Consider the following 16,352-nt stretch of genomic DNA (forward strand, 5'->3'; position numbering starts at 1 on the left):
TGTTGCTACAAAATCTTCATGGAGGGGCTACATATTAATACCTGATTCTATGAGAATATAGTCTTATTTTTGTAAAAAAAAAATTGTACGTGCACAAATTTGAGTTACTTTAGCTTATACTATAAGATTAGTACTTCTTTAATATTAAAGATTTTAACCTGGCAATATGTGGTTATCTAATATAAATGTTCCTGTTCAGAAAAAATATGGATATTAAACCTCACTGGATACAATTCTACATTTTTCCCTTTTTCTTTCCACTAAAAAAAAAAAAAAAAATTCAATAGAGAGGATGGAGAGGGATCTTCACAGAGTCAGACGAGGAGAAACTGCAGCAAATGGTTCATCTTTGCTCTTTTCATCTCAGTAGTCAGCAGCAGGGTGAGAAACCTGATCCAGATCACCCTTCAATAACAGACTACATTCTTTTCTCAATCAGCAGTTGCAGAAGCCCTGCTGAACTCCCCTTTTGCCGTTTTCAACGAAAGTTACACCCAAGGAAATACTGATTGTCTATATGTGGCACCACTGTGTTCCAGGCACTTGAGAAGTGTGAGAGCCTTAAATCAATTCCATGAACCAATGGTCTGTGTTGCCACAGATCACACCACTCACAGCTGTGCGGGTCCATGAAGCCAGGACCTTTGTGATTACCCTGACACAGAATTATCAGTAAGGACAGAGCCTTCCACAATATGAAAATGCATTACCTTGTAAAGTCACAATCTATTGGTTCAAATGAAGCTAACTCTCCAAGATCAGGGATAAAGGCACAAAACACACTATAGCACAAACATTAAGTCTACTTTGTAAGGCAGTAATCCCCAAAATGACAACATCTATACAGAATTTATTTTTAGAGTCATAAGCCAAGTTATTTTCCTTTGTCAGAACTAGAATCTTACAAACCCAGCTGTTAAACAACATTTGTCAAAAATGTCAAAACGTCTTTCAACATTTAGACAGCCACCTCGCCATTATTCCTATGGGATACATGGGTGGCTGAGAGAATCACATTTGACAGATGCAAAAAATAAGTCATCCATATGGCAAATACAACTCTTCATTTTCCAAACATCTAGCCCAGCAATTTCCCTACCATTCTGCCTTGGGATGCAGCCAATCTTCCCGAAAGAATGGATTTAGGCTTTTTCACAATTGCTACTGAACATGGAGGCTTCACAAATAATCTTCCAATTCTTTATTTTACATAGAACCCACAAATATTGTTTATATTCATTATAAGAGTTAAGAATTCAGGATCTTAATGCTAGAGAGAGCTCATGTTGTATCAGTATATGTCATGACTGCTCCCTGCTAGAGAAACTGCCAGGACCGCAGTCATTACTGAGGCAAGTAGCCCAGGTCACAGCTGTTTGGACCAAGAGAGGGCATCAGTTACCCTAAGATTTCTGGTAGAAGAGCTTTGACCACTAGGGATGATAGTTACTACAGAACTATCATATTCCTTTTCTTCTTGGTCCATACACAGATCACCAGTTAGGTTGTGGGGACAAAAAGAAAAAGCAGGAACAGGAATACGTGAGGAGAGAAGCCAAAATGGAAATGCTATGCCATGTTAAATGGTCAAGAAGTAGAATATGGATTGACCAACCACTGGTAGTACCAAACATCCTGGAGTTGTAGAATACTGGGAACAATCTTCCTGGTCCTGAGTTAGGTCCTGTCTCTGTGAGGTCTGACCAGACTACACCTCCTTCTCAATCTGAAAGAACCCTGGGATTCTTCCCAACTTGCTACATATCTGACATTGTTTTATTTTCTCACACATCTTTAACCCTTCCATTTATTAGGTGACTTAAATGAATTTCTGCTCTTGGGATCAAAGACATTTATATGGGTCCCACAGCAAAATGACTCAAAGCTTTCCTTTTCTCTTTATTAACTATAACACAACCTCAGATCTCCTCTCTGATAGCATACATATAACCTCACAAATTTAAGGGCTACTCTGCCAATTATTTGCAATCAGAGAAAGAAAAGAAATGGCTAGTGAAGCCTATCTCCCTTGGATTGTCTTAAAATTGCCACCGTTGCATTTTTTCTGTTGCCACATATAGACCACAATTTACTTTCAAGTAGATGTAGAAGATTAGCCACAGTGAGTCAAGAATGAAAACCCAAAATCCTATGGGAGCTTCAGTAGTCTATCTTCTGTGGCACTGACAGATTCCCTCCTGTGACTTTTGAGTTAAGGCTCAGGGGTCAATCTCTACATTGACAAAATCTGATTCTTCTGATCCCTATAGAATAAAATTGGTTGCCAAAGCTATTCCAGCACTGGGAAAAGGTCAGGTTATATCAAAAATTAATGAGCCAGCCCCCACAAAGCTTCTGTACCTTCTTCTCCAACTCATTAGTCCTGCCTCCCCCGAAAACACACCATTCATCCCTCTAGCAGTCAGTTATTCTCAATCATAGGTATTTGGAAGTAGGGGGTGATGGGGGGACATGTTGGATGACTTGGTTTCAGTAATATTAAAATTTAGTGACCAGAGATGCTAAACACCCTATAATGGACATAAATAGACCAAAAAAGTTCCATACAACGATGAATCTTTCTATCAAAATGCTAATAGCACTTCCCTTGAGAAACATTGAGCCCTCTCCAACATTTGGGGCAGACAAAAAGCAAGAAAGAAAGGCAAACTGAAGAGAGGAGAGCAGTAAGAGAACAAGCAATGCACCCCATCAGAAGTGAAGCAGTCTAGTAAAGGCTGTCCAAAGATCAGTCTCAGCCCCTGCTGACCTCCTTCTCCTCACCTCCAACAATAATACTCATGGCACACAGACTTCTTACTCTCTTCCCCCTACCGTGCAAAACAATCTTGGGCTCAGATTTAAATTACATCTTTTTAAAAATTGTGTCTTTATTTCCGCATCTTTTCATTTGTTCTAATTATGATAGTTTCTGAGCAACTAATATTGGTAATAGTAATAGATAATATCAACTGAAAATTCTACCACATTGCTAAAGGGCTTAATTACTAAATTTGTACTATAATAGGTCTGTTGGAAAATTTGCTTTAGAGACTAATTCTTTAGGGCGTAACTCCTCAGAGGTTAGGCTTATGAATTACTACCATCTTCTGAAACACTTTTGTGAGCCACACTGGGGCTTGGCAGAAGGAAAGGTGAAAATTCTCTTGCTACCTCTCCCAAGCTCTTTGTTAAGTTCTAGGCAGTATCCAAAGAGACAACCTGCACAAACAAATTTCACCACTGTGGAGAGACCAAATGGAAAGAGACAGCTCAGAAACTTCTGATTAAAGGGCAAATATTTTAGAGGCAGTATACTTATGTCAGAGAGACAGGCCCATGGCACTTTCTGTAACAGAGAGATGCCACAGCAAGGTAAAAGTTCAGCAAGAAACACAGACTGAAAAGCTCCCCAGGATGGAAAAAGTCCAAAATGCAATTCTGTTTTAAATGAGGTGAAGTCCTGTTAGAACAAGAGCATATTATCACTAAAAATAAGGGTTTCCAACAAGTAAGGTCCTTGTAGATGAAAGCATCATGCCCCGTAGAAATTCCTAGTATTGTGGACACTCCTAATATTGCTGTCCAATATGGTATCCACTAACTACATGTGGCTATGAAGCACTTGAAATGTGGCTGGCATGAATGAAGGACTGAGTTTCTAATTTAATTTTAATTCATTTAAATAAAAATAGATAAACGTGGCTAGTTGCTACTGTATTGAACAATGCAGGAAAAGGTTTAGACCATGATTTGGGAAAATGATGTAAGAGATTATCGCAAAAAAATCTTACATATCTTCTGACTACCTGGAAAATACTTTCTCAGTGCACTCCCTGCCAGAGAGGGACAATTCGTAAGAAGTCACAACATAAAAAAAACATCAGAAAAGAGTAGTGCTTTTAAAATGTTAGCATGTGGGGCGCCTGGGTGGCTCGGTCAGTTAAGTGTCCAACTTCGGCTCAGGTCATGATCTCGTGGTTCGTGAGTTCAAGCCCCGCGTCAGGCTCTGTGCTGACAGCTCGGAGCCTGGAGCCTGTTTCCAATTCTGTGTCTCTCTCTCTCTCTCTGACTCTCCCCCATTCATGCTCTGTCTCTGTCTCAAAAATAAATAAACGTTTAAAAAAAATTTTTTTAATAAATAAAATAAAATAAAATGCTGGCATCCATCAGAATCACCTGGAGGTCTTATTTGTTGTAAATTTTGTGGATGTGTCTAACAATTACAGGGGCCAGACACATAGCAAGGTGGAACTCAAACCTGCCAGGACAGTCTACATCTAATTCCTGCATTGGCCCTGTCTTGGAGTCAAAATGAGGCTTTCTATTAGAATAATGTAACTGTTTCAGGTCTAGGTCAGGGTTACCACCATTCCAACACAGCTCTAGAAGAGTATCAAAAGAACACATGTTATATTAAAACTTTTATTTATCACTCAAAGGGCATAGGTTGAAGATAAACCCTTTCCATATTTCCAAAGAAACAGAAATAAAAGGTTTTAGAATAAAAACATTTCTACAAATATTCTGTGGTCTTTTTTGTATTACCTATAAAATCTGTTCTAGGATCAGTGGTCATTTGGGAGGATATATTTCTTTTGAGGGTTGTCACTTCTTTATGTTCTTTATGTACTTATACATGAGTTACTTTAACATTAAGAGACCACCCCATGAAAAAACAATTCCTTAGATGTGGTGTATGTGTGTACACACATACGGTCACACACACAACGGAATATTACACGGTCATAAAAAGAATTAAATCTTGGGGTGCCTAAGTGGCTCAGTCAGTTAAGCATTCAACTCTTGATTTAAATTCAGGTCATGATCTCATAGTTTGTGAAATGAAGTCCCATATCGGGCTCCATGCTGACAGTGCAGAACCTGCTTGGGAATTTCTGTCTCCCTCTCCCTGTCCCTCTCTCACACTCAAAATAAATAAACTAAAAAAAAAAAAAAATTAAATCATTCCATTCATGACAACATGGATAGACCTAGCAGGTATTATGCTTAGCAAAATAAGTCAGACTGTTAAAGAAAGATACCCTGTAATTTCACCTGTATGTGGAATCTAAAAGACAAAACAAATGAATAAACAAAGCAGAATCAGACCTGTAAATACAAAGAACTGATGGTTGCCAGAGGGGAGGGAGGTGGGAAGATGGGCAAAAATGGGTGAAGGGGAGGGGGAGATACAGGCTTCCAGTAATGGAATGAATAAGTAACAGGAATAAAAGTCACAAGATAGGGAATATAGTCAATGATATAGTAATAGCATTGTATGGTGACAGACGGTAGATACATTTGTGGCAAGCATAGCAGAACATAGAGAGAAGTTGAATCAATGTTGTACACCTGAAACTAATATAACATTCTGTGTCAACTAAAACATTTTTTTTGAGACAGAGATAAAGAGGCGGGGGGGGGGGGGGGGGGGGAGAGGAGGAGACAGAGAGGGAGAAGAAGAGAGGCAGAGAGGAGAGAAGGCGAGGAGGAAAGAGAGGAGAGAGGGCGAGGAGGAAAGAGAGGAGAGAGGGCGAGGAGGAGAGACAGGAGAGAGGGCGAGGAGGAGAGAGAGGAGAGAGGGCGAGGAGGAGAGAGAGGAGAGAGGGCAAGGAGGAGAGAGAGGAGAGAGGGCGAGGAGGAGAGAGAAGAGAGGGCGAGGAGGAGAGAGAAGAGAGGGCGAGGAGGAGAGAGAAGAGAGGGCGAGGAGGAGAGAGAAGAGAGGGCGAGGTGGAGAGAGAGAAGAGAGGGAGAGGTGGAGACAGAGAAGAGAGGCAGAGGAGGAGAGAGAGAAGAGAGGCAGAGGAGGAGGGAGGGAGGGAGAGGAGGAGGGAGAGGGAGGGAGAGGAGGAGGGAGAGGGAGGGAGAGGAGGAGGGAGAGGGAGGGAGAGGAGGAGGGAGAGGGAGGGAGAGGAGGAGGGAGAGGGAGGGAGAGGAGGAGGGAGAGGGAGGGAGAGGAGGAGGGAGAGGGAGGGAGAGGAGGAGGGAGAGGGAGGGAGAGGAGGAGGGAGAGGGAGGGAGAGGAGGAGGGAGAGGGAGGGAGAGGAGGAGGGAGACGGGGGGGGAGAGAGAGAAGGAGGGAGGGAGGGAGGGAGAGGAGGAGGAGAGAGGGGAGGGAGAGGAGGAGGAGAGAGGGGAGGGAGAGGAGGAGGAGAAAGGGGAGGGAGAGGAGGAGGGGAGAGGGGAGGGAGAGGAGGAGGGGAGAGAGGAGGGAGAGGAGGAGGGGAGAGGAGGAGGAGAGAGGGGAGGGAGAGGAGGAGGAGAGAGGGGAGGGAGAGGAGGAGGAGAGAGGGGAGGGAGAGGAGGAGGAGAGAGGGGAGGGAGAGGAGGAGGAGAGAGGGGAGGGAGAGGAGGAGGAGAGAGGGGAGGGAGAGGAGGAGGAGAGAGGGGAGGGAGAGGAGGAGGAGAGAGGGGAGGGAGAGGAGGAGGAGAGAGGGGAGGGAGAGGAGGAGGAGAGAGGGGAGGGAGAGGAGGAGGAGAGAGGGGAGGGAGAGGAGGAGGAGAGAGGGGAGGGAGAGGAGGAGGAGAGAGGGGAGGGAGAGGAGGAGGAGAGAGGGGAGGGAGAGGAGGAGGAGAGAGGGGAGGGAGAGGAGGAGGAGGAGAGGGGAGGGAGAGGAGGAGGAGAGAGGGGAGGGAGAGGAGGAGGAGAGAGGGGAGGGAGAGGAGGAGGAGAGAGGGGAGGGAGAGGAGGAGGAGAGAGGGGAGGGAGAGGAGGAGGAGAGAGGGGAGGGAGAGGAGGAGGAGAGAGGGGAGGGAGAGGAGGAGGAGAGAGGGGAGGGAGAGGAGGAGGAGAGAGGGGAGGGAGAGGAGGAGGAGAGAGGGGAGGGAGAGGAGGAGGAGAGAGGGGAGGGGACGGAGAGGAGGAGGAGAGAGGGGAGAGAGAGTGTGTACGCACACGAGCAGGGGAGAGGGAGAGAGAATTTTAAGCAGGCTCCACACCCAGTGCTGAGCCCAACACGGGGCTTAATCCCACAACTGTATGATCATGACCTGAGCCAAAATCAAGAGTTGGACCCCTTAACTGCCTGAGCCAACCAGGTGCCCCATTTTTTTAAAGAAATTTCCTTGACTATTCTTCTCAATAGCCTTCTTTTTTGCCTCCTTCACTCCCCTCTTTCTTAATGTTCCAAAAAGAAAGCCTTCATTCAGAATACATTGCTGTAATAAATAGGACATGAAGCCTTAAAATAAAATCAGAATCCAGTACTGTTCATTTCCCTCACCAACAATCCTTCTCCCTTCTTCAAACTCCCAATATTCCTCAGTTAATACTTTCACAAAGTTTAAGAGTGATCCTTGGGGCCTAGAAATTTGGGGAAACAGGCATCATTTCTTAATATTTATAGAGCCCCCAAGTAGTCACACAACAAATACTATGTACATCACTTTCTTGGGCTACTGAGTTTATTAATGCTGTGTCTCTTTTACAGGTAGGGAAACTGTAGCAAAATGAAGCTAAATGATTAAAATCTAGTCCCAGAACAACTCTTGCTCTGCAAGATCCAATCCCTTCAGCAGTATTACTTTAGCAGTGGTTCTCACTGCTGGCAGTTTCCTGCCCCCACCCCAAGAGGACATATGGTAACGTCTGGAGACACTTTTGACCATAGAGAGTGCTCCTGGAATCTAGTGGGTAGAGGCCAAGGACCCTACCAAACATGCTACAGTGCACAGGCCAGCCCCTCCCCTACCCCACCTCCAAAGAACTGCCTGGCTCAGAGTGTCAACAGTGTTAAGGATGAGAACCCCTGCTTCGCTGGCAATTCTAGCATTACTTTCTTTGCCCCCCTAATCAATAAAAAATGGCTCCCTCTACAATTTGATCCTTGTACAGTATTTACACAGGAACATGCCAATCAAGTATTATTTCTGGCCTTCTATACTTTCTAATTACTTTAAAAATATAAGATCCATGGGCACCACAGAGGAAAATGAGGAAAGCTAGCAAAGTCTGGCTTCTTTCCTTTAAGGAGAAAACCTAGCAAAGACCAGGTCCTTGAGCTAGCAACCTCCAGGCCCTGAGCTATGGTGTGTATCTGGCTGCTCACCTGGACTTTTCTGTTGTTAAAGTGCTTTGCAACTCCCTTTTCTCTACTTTGCTTATCTCTAAGCACATGCATTATTCCAGAGCAGTAATGATATATGCTTATGGGAATCTCCAGAGATCTACAGACCCTAATTGTCTATTTCGTTCAGTGAATTGTACTCATTACTAAGTCACGTGAGACACTGAAGGACATCAGTCTTTCTGGCTGCCCTTTGTATGAGCCTGGGTAATGGGACATTATCTGCCAAAGGCTCCACAGTATTGAACTGAGATGCTTAAAACAACCCTCCGTCCAGTTTTTCAGCTGAGTACCTTTTTTTTTTTTTTTTTTAACCTCCTGTCTCTTTGCTAACCATCCTTAGCTCTGCTTAGATCTGTATCAATTATGATTTTTCTCTTCAAGGAGTCTGGTTTTAGTTTAAGCTCTTGAAGCCATGAAACTCAGAAAAGTTATGATGTTCTTTCAACTTATCCTTCCCGGACCTCCACCTGTACTCTGAGAAGGGCACACCAAACAGTATGTTTCTCCCTCTGGTCTTAAAAATCTTCAGCACAAATGAAAATCCAAAGCCAGCTCTGATTTTAATGCTCCCAATGCCCGTATCCATTATACTTAGTACTGCAAAGAGAGGAGAGAATCTCCCACTTCCCAAAGTGGGAATCATCAACTCTGTGATGAGTGGTTTCCTTCCTGGGGAAAAAAATTAATGAAGGAAAAGTTAAGCACAATAAGCCATGGAAGAGGATGCTTGGAGAGAGAACTATATGCAGCAGAACATGAGGATACAACTATAAGAAAAAGGCCATTAGGCCTGGTTCCCTTCTCTACAGCATTTATCAGGAAGGTCAACCAGCTCCTCCCATGTAAATCACACCCCATACAAACTCACTGAAAATTCCTGCGTTAAGATATTTCCATGCACAACTTCCATCCCATCACCCTATTGAATTTTGTCTTCATAACTGTTGATTTCCATGGTGTCTGTTAGTTGAATCAATATAGGCTTTGGGAAACTTTCACAGAGTACCTCATTGTACTGACTCCAAGAGGCTACTGAGACCAGAGCCTCTATGACAGTAAACCCAGGAAAATGGCAGAGAATGCCTTTGACTTACCCTGGAGTAGAGGGTGAGAGAGCCTTCAAACACACTTACATCCTCATAACCCATCAGCTCTGCTGCTTTCCATCACTCACTCACTTCTGCATATTGGATCACCACTGATCGATCACCAACTGCCCAAGACAAAAAGTAAAAGAATGAATTAGGCCACAAGTTCCATAACTCCAAGTCCAGAGTCACTGCTCAAGTAAATTTGTGAGTAGCCTAAGTGTTCAACATATAGACGCAAACACATATAATGGCTCAAGCTCAATAAAAGTTTATCTCTGGTTCCCATATACATACTGAACAGGTGAACAGGTCGGTGGAGTGGCTCTCCCTCATGTGGTGATCCAGGCACCAAGGCTAATGAATGTCCTGCCACCTTTTTTAAAACTAAATTTCCAAGCTTGCCCTAAGAATCCTCTCCATTCCAACCAGTCAGGCATGGAAAACAGCGTGGAAGCTCACATAGGCATTCTCTTTATGTGTTTCCCACCCCCCACCCCCCACCCCCCATAAGTGGATTGCAACACTATTGCACTTCCATTCAGGTTCTAGTGGCTACAATCAGTAACATAGCCACACCTAAGCCATTGGCTGCTGGGCAGCTAATAGTTACTATCCATCATACAAGGGCTGGCTCCAGCCCAACCAAGATGACAGTGTTATGTTTGGTGTAGAGAGTTCTGGGTAAGACACTTGGCTTAGTTAGTTAACTGAATCTTGGTTCCCTGTTAGTTATTTTAGCTGTAAAATACCTCCTTCCTCACAGGGTCAATGTAAGACTCAAAATGAGACAAAGCAGCACTTTCCAGACTTTAACATGCACACATAACACCTGGCCTCCTTGATGAAATGCAGATTCCAATTCAGTAGGTCCTGCATGAAGCCTGAGAACCTGCATTTCCCACAAACTCCCCGATGATACCAGTGCTGTTCTCTGACTACACTTTAAGTAAAAAGAAGATAAAGAAAGAGTATTTTTGTAAGCCAAAAAGTAATTTGCAGATATCAAGAATTATCTTGGCACTAACTTGATTATAATTCCCAACTAGCTAGCACTTTTAGGATAGGTTTAGTCTAGGTACCATATAAAATTTCATAGAGTCACAGGATTTTGGAAATGAAAAGAATTTAAGTGGTCACTGTTCTCTCTTATTTTCCAGAAAAGGAAATAAACTCAGAGATGTCAATACTGCCCCCCAAATCTCACAATAAATTAGGGTTCTGGAAAAAGAATGCAAAAATTTTTGACTTTTTTCTATTATTACATAAACTCAACTGATAACCTGAGAAACAAAGGGTAATTTTTATTCTTCTGCTAAAGCAATAACAGATACTATTCTAGCCCATACCCAAAAAGGTACCAGAAGGTAGCATTCACCAGTCTGGATCACCATGGTACTAAATGTAGGCAAGGTGTCACGGAAAAGACATCAAGAGATTTTCAAGCAGACGTTCTTCCAAATGTAGTGATCTTCAAAGTTATGTTTCACATGTCCAAAATATGAACACAAATTAACTTCTATATACTCCCTGGCAAAAAACAAAAAGATTTTCAATATATACAGACTGGGTCACTATTATTTGGGGAACAATTAGCAAAAGAGAATTGGGGGCTGCAAATAGAAAAGAGAAAAAAATAATTAGCCAAGAAGCAGCAGTTTCTATGATAAACCCTAAAGATAAATAAAGGAATCTCAAGATTTTTTTTTTTAATCCCTGACATGTATGTTATTTTTGAACCTCTGAGATCATGGGGAGTCCTAGGAGCTTATAGTAAAAAATAGTGAAACATAGGACTTCAGAAGTGAAAAATAGGAGTCAAAAACCCCCAAGTTACAAGTCAGAAAAGTACTGACTATCTTGAAATCAAATCAGATAGGCAGGGGTGGGGTGGGTGGGGAGAGAACCCTCTTACAATGCATGTTATCTTCAATGAAGCAACATGAATATCAAAGTGTCTTGGTGAAATCACGAGGGAGTACTTATTGGGAAAGCAATGATAAATGGAAATCAATACTTGCACATCCATTATTAATTTAACATGAACAAAATACTACTAGCATCTTCATTCAGTGAGCAATTTTAAACATGTTAATAAAGGTAAAATGTTCTAAGAACTTCCATAAGTTTACTTTTGTATGCTACCCACCCTGTCCCCCTGCCCCCAATCCTCATCCACCGTAGTGTCTTTAGCTCCTCAAATATTCTCTCATACTGACAATTTTCCACAACCTACTCTAGACTCTAGACTTTTTACCCTATTTTTGTGCCATGGATTCCATTCCCCACTCCCCTGGCCTTAACAGTCTATTGAAGCCTAAGAAACTCCTTCTCAGAATAATGTGCTAAATGTATAAGATAAAATATATAAGATTATGAAAGAAGCCCATCATACGGAAATACTTTTTCCACAGAGCACTCAGAATTCCATGAACCTAATATAAGACTATATAATGGGGAGTGACTCTTCTAGGATGATGAAAGTTTTTTCTTATAGGAAACAGCATGCAAAAAAGTTTTAAAAACCCAAAGATGCACATAAAGAATATTGCTGAGGATCAGTCAGTGAGGAAAAGAGCAGCTGCAAAGAAAAGCCTGACCTTGAATTTCTACCCCAACTCAATGTTATTCATGCTGTGGCTTTAAAATGCCACATTAAGGAATTACTCAGAGAATTTTCTTGGCTCCAGCCCTGTAGACACAGCATATTCTGAGTCCTGATGGCAAGTGGAGAAAGGCAACACTGAAGAAGTGAAGACGGAGAGGAGTCTGAGCTCAGGTCCTAGTTCTCTACCACTAACTAGTTCTATCACTTAGTTCTTATTTCAAACTCTCTGCCTATAAAATGAGAAAGTTGAGTTAAACCACCTTTAGGGTTTCTTCCAACTCTGAATTATTAGGATTTTAACACAATGCATAATCATTTCTCTGGGAAGAAGTATTAGTGAGATTTCTTTTTGCCCTAGGCTTACAGTATGAAATTACCTTCTGTAAGAGAATTTTTCAGAGGCTTCAGAAATACCTTACGGGAGTCACCGTGCCACAGAATTTAAGACTGGAAGAGATTTTAATAGACACACACCACCTCAGCAATCCCAGTGATCGGGCAAGAAAACAGAGGCTCAGAAAGGCAAAGATTTATTTGAGGTCACATAATGAAGCGAAAGACTGTTGTGACTACCGCCATCTAGCACCAGCAGGATTTCAGGATTCGGCATTGGTAGTAAAGACCAGCTAATCAGCTCTCTTGGAGACAGAAATAAACCTCAGATAAGCTGAGCCACAGGAAGGGAACTGCACGAGGAAGCAGGTGACTGGGGTAATGACACCCAGAGGCAGCATCCTGCAGCTCAAGCAGGGTCAAAACGGAGGCTCCCATATACGTTATAACCTCACTGTCAACAGCACTCTCCTCTTTCAAATATGGCTACAAACTCCATCTCAAAGAACAATCAGTAACAAAGAAAGAACAGCTATTTCAAAACAGGGGAATGGATAAGTGAACCCTGGCTAATAAGGTTAATAAAACCAAAATTCAAGATTGGGAATAATGTAATCTTGAAAGAAGAGCACTAGCTAAGAAAACCTTAAAATATTTGTCAGGAATTTCTAAGTTTTAGAAGAAACTGATTCAGAATAACTTTGACCTACCTTCTGTGGACAGCCCTGAAGTACAGTAACTTAACCACCACTGTTTAACTAATACTCTCACCACTATCTTTACAGCATGTAATTACTGGATATTCATCAGGTTTAAAAGTTACATGTCTATTTCCATAGTCCTATCCATGTGTGTAAACTAGCTTTATATGCAAAGAATTAGAAATTATTAAGTTTTGGGGAATTTTGATTGAATCATAATTTCAACCTCACGTTCAATTAACCAAAACGTATGCCAAGAGCTTTTAAAACCTACGATACAATGCTTAATTGTCAGTTTACCCTCTGCCCTTTCTCCCACACACCACCAGCAAATTGTACCCATTCCTCAATCCCCGTAACACACATTATTCCCACCTAATATAAACAGTTCTGGCCTTGAGAACTTTTTTTTTTTAGATTCTTTTTGACAGCTGACACAGCCTTTCACAATCTGGAGGCGACGCACCATTGGTTTGCCAGCTCTGTGTTTCATCTCCTCCAGGAATTCCAGAGACAGCAGTGCCATCTACTGGTAGGGAGGGCACAACTTATTTCTGGAAGCCTATGGGTGACAGGAGCCAAGGACCTGAAAGAATGGCAGGCTAGATTTGTGTCTTTGTGAGCCTTTCTTTTCTAGAGCATGTAACGAACCTCACTGATGCTTACAACCTGAGAAGCGGAACCTCCACAGGAGTCTCCATCACGAAAGGCAGGTCCTGTGGAAGCCATATACAGCCCAGCCAGGCTAGCCAATAATGAGCTCTGCCTGGAAATGCCTCCTCAAGGCTCTAAGGCAAGCAGGAGCCTCACTGAATTAAACATTTCCTCCAGTGCTTCTGTATCAGATGATCTCACCCATGCCCCACCTGTGGCAATGTTATCCAGCTGTATCTTGTAGCACAGGTCTTAGGGAAGATGCTCAGACCCCTCTCGATGTGAAGGCTCTTATGTTTACACAACGTGACACAGATCCTGTGCAAAGGACACGATTGCTTAGGTATGCAGGTCGGACTCTAATCTCTCTCATTTGCTCTCCATCCTCCCCGCTCCTGACCCAGAGGACAGAAATGACAGAAATGAAATGATTTTGTGGTTGCGTGGAAAGCAACATTAGTGGGCTTTCATTGAATCAGAAAATAAAACCTTGTCTTGCAGGTCACTGAGGCACACTGCTTCCCTCAAGATGAACTAAGCCAGCCCATCTCCCTCTTTTCCCTAGGATAAGCCTATAAATGTTTCTCTACCTTTTTAAAACCCCTGCCTCTCCGCCAAAGGCTAAATGTAAACATAGTGTGACCTTTATCTGATTTACATAAATGACATTTTTCTAAGCATAAAAGCACATCTTTTCAAACTATACCACCCACTCCACCTTCAGAATTCCTTCTCCCCACCATCACATGCCACCTAAAAAAAAAAAACAAAAAAAACAAAAAAAACAAACAGACAAATTATTCCCACTAATTATACTTTATATTCCAATCTATCAGGTGATGATCCATACTCACTTTACTAGGGTCATTTGTTACATTCCCCCAGAGCTTTGCAGCAACCTCTTTTACTTCCATTCACCTCAGACAACCATCAAAAAGTTGATGTGCTGCAGCTGATAAATGTCCTGATTTCCCCTAACAAATTTAAGTGTTGCCTCTTCAATTTGTTTTAACTTGCCAAGTAAATTGATTTCTTAGCAAGTGCAGGCACTTCACAGGCGTGATGCGAGTCTTAGGTGTTCGAAGCATTGCACTGTTTCCTGAAGAAACAAAACTTTGCATGGGGGAAGGTAAGAGTAATGAAAGGGCTTTGAAACGGCATGTCTCCAAGGAGTCAGGGAGACAGATTCTCATCCAGCTCAGGCCAGAATAAGTTCGAAATAGATCACGGTGAAACTCCAGCATATGGTAAAAATCCTAATGACCGATGAGCCATTTACCAAGTAGACTACAAGATACATCCAACAAATTAGTGGAAAACTGAAGGGACTTTTAATATTTCATCATAAGATGCACAGTATGGCCTTGCTATTACAGGTCTGGGGAAATGGAGTAGGAAACCAGATGTGTTGCACACAACCGCCTCCCCCCTTTTCAAGTAGGACTTAAAGGAGACATCCCTCCAGCCCCAACACACAAACCGTTGTGGCATCCAAACGGTCTTTAAACAGGCACTTTTCAAAGAATTGAGGTCTGAACAGGTGTAATTTACACCATGCCTTCCCTTCTCCCTACAGGCCATTAACACGCTTAAAATAATTACTCTCTCCAGCAGCCCAGAAAGACCTCAGTTTACAGAGATAATCACCCCCCCCCCACACACACACACACACCAAATCCCTATCTTCTTGAAGGAGAATCTCACTGTGACGGTCTGGTCTGCAGTTCACTGCAGGCATTTCCCTCCTCACAGTTTACCAGTCATCAGTTTCGCTGTATCTGTAATTCCTTAATGTAACCTCTTATTTAGACCAGCGCCCAACTGCTTTAAAATTTTTTTCTCACCCCTTAACGAAAACCTAGGTTCCCTCGGCAGGCTGAAAGCGTTCAGTTTCGATGCAACTCTGGGGTGCGAGCTGGCGTGCAGGTCCGGAGAGCCTTCTACCAGCAGCAACACTTGGGCTCGGTCCACCGGTCAAGCCCCCCACCCCCGCCCGCACAGCTGCGCTAGGAATTCGGCTTGCTCGCCGCCGGATTAGTTCGAGTCCCGCCGCTTGGCTAAAGTGACACATTTTTTTTTCCCTTTCCTTCTCACATGTGACAGGTCCCACTGCATTAAAGCCATCTTCTCCCAGGCCCCAGCCCAAGTCCGGCGTCCGTGATGCCCCCGCCCCACCACACTCACTCTTTACCTGGGGAGGGGGCCGATACCAGCATCCCTCCAGGCGGGAAACAAAGGCACAGACGAAGCTGCCAGGTGGGCAACTCCCCTCGGGCGGACTCGTCACCATAGTGAGGGGGCTGGGAAGGTGCATTTGGAGGGTAGGAAAAGGGAAAAAGGGAAACCGAGGCACCAACGGGCATGGCTAAGCCCGAGTCTGCATCCTACCCGGAGCAGAGCTCCTGGGGAGGGCGGACCCCAGACTTCTCCCTCCACCTCGCCCAGCCCTGCCCTGGCCACCCGCTGGTCCGCACCAGCCGCTGAGGGGCAGAGGGCCGCCCCGCAGCTGCGCTTACCTCAGGAGAAGCGCTCCGGCTCCCTCCGACGGCTCCGGAGAAAGCCCCGCCGCTCGCGCACGCGCACTCGCGCTCTCGTGCCTTCGCGCCCCCGCGCGCGCCTCTCCGTCCCGGCTCAGGCCCGCCCCGACACTGGCCGTCAGAGTCCGCGAGAGCCAATCCGGTTACAGGAAAGTCCCCCCGCCTATCACGTGGCCTGACCAGCCAATCACCAAATTGCCCTCGGCAACACCCGCTCCGATGTCCCTGGGGGTTCGGTTGCTACCGTGCGGAGCCGGTGCGAGGCGGGCACAAAGGGCTGGATTTGTTTTCCGGAGCTGTTTTTGCCCAATGAATGAATTAATACATCAATTGATATCTGAAATTCTAAATATGAATAG

The 16,352-nt window shown here is 43.9% G+C and overlaps 1 protein-coding gene across 4 annotated transcripts in view; it reads right to left on the reverse strand.

Annotated features, from left to right (window-relative positions):
- Positions 1–16,122, reverse strand: part of TMEM108 (transmembrane protein 108) — a 366,501-nt gene extending 350,379 nt beyond the window's left edge. For all 4 annotated transcript variants that reach the window (XM_019810692.2, XM_045037582.1, XM_003992115.4 and 1 more), the window contains exons 1-2: positions 15,973–16,122; positions 9,167–9,285 (exon numbers count right to left, since the gene is read on the reverse strand). The gene's annotated coding sequence lies outside the window, so the exon portion shown is untranslated. The remainder of the gene's footprint in view (positions 1–9,166; positions 9,286–15,972) is intronic.
- Positions 16,123–16,352: the final 230 nt, after the last annotated feature.

The sequence above is a fragment of the Felis catus genome, chromosome C2, assembly GCF_018350175.1.
Source record: "Felis catus isolate Fca126 chromosome C2, F.catus_Fca126_mat1.0, whole genome shotgun sequence".
Taxonomy (NCBI): Eukaryota; Metazoa; Chordata; class Mammalia; order Carnivora; family Felidae; genus Felis; species Felis catus.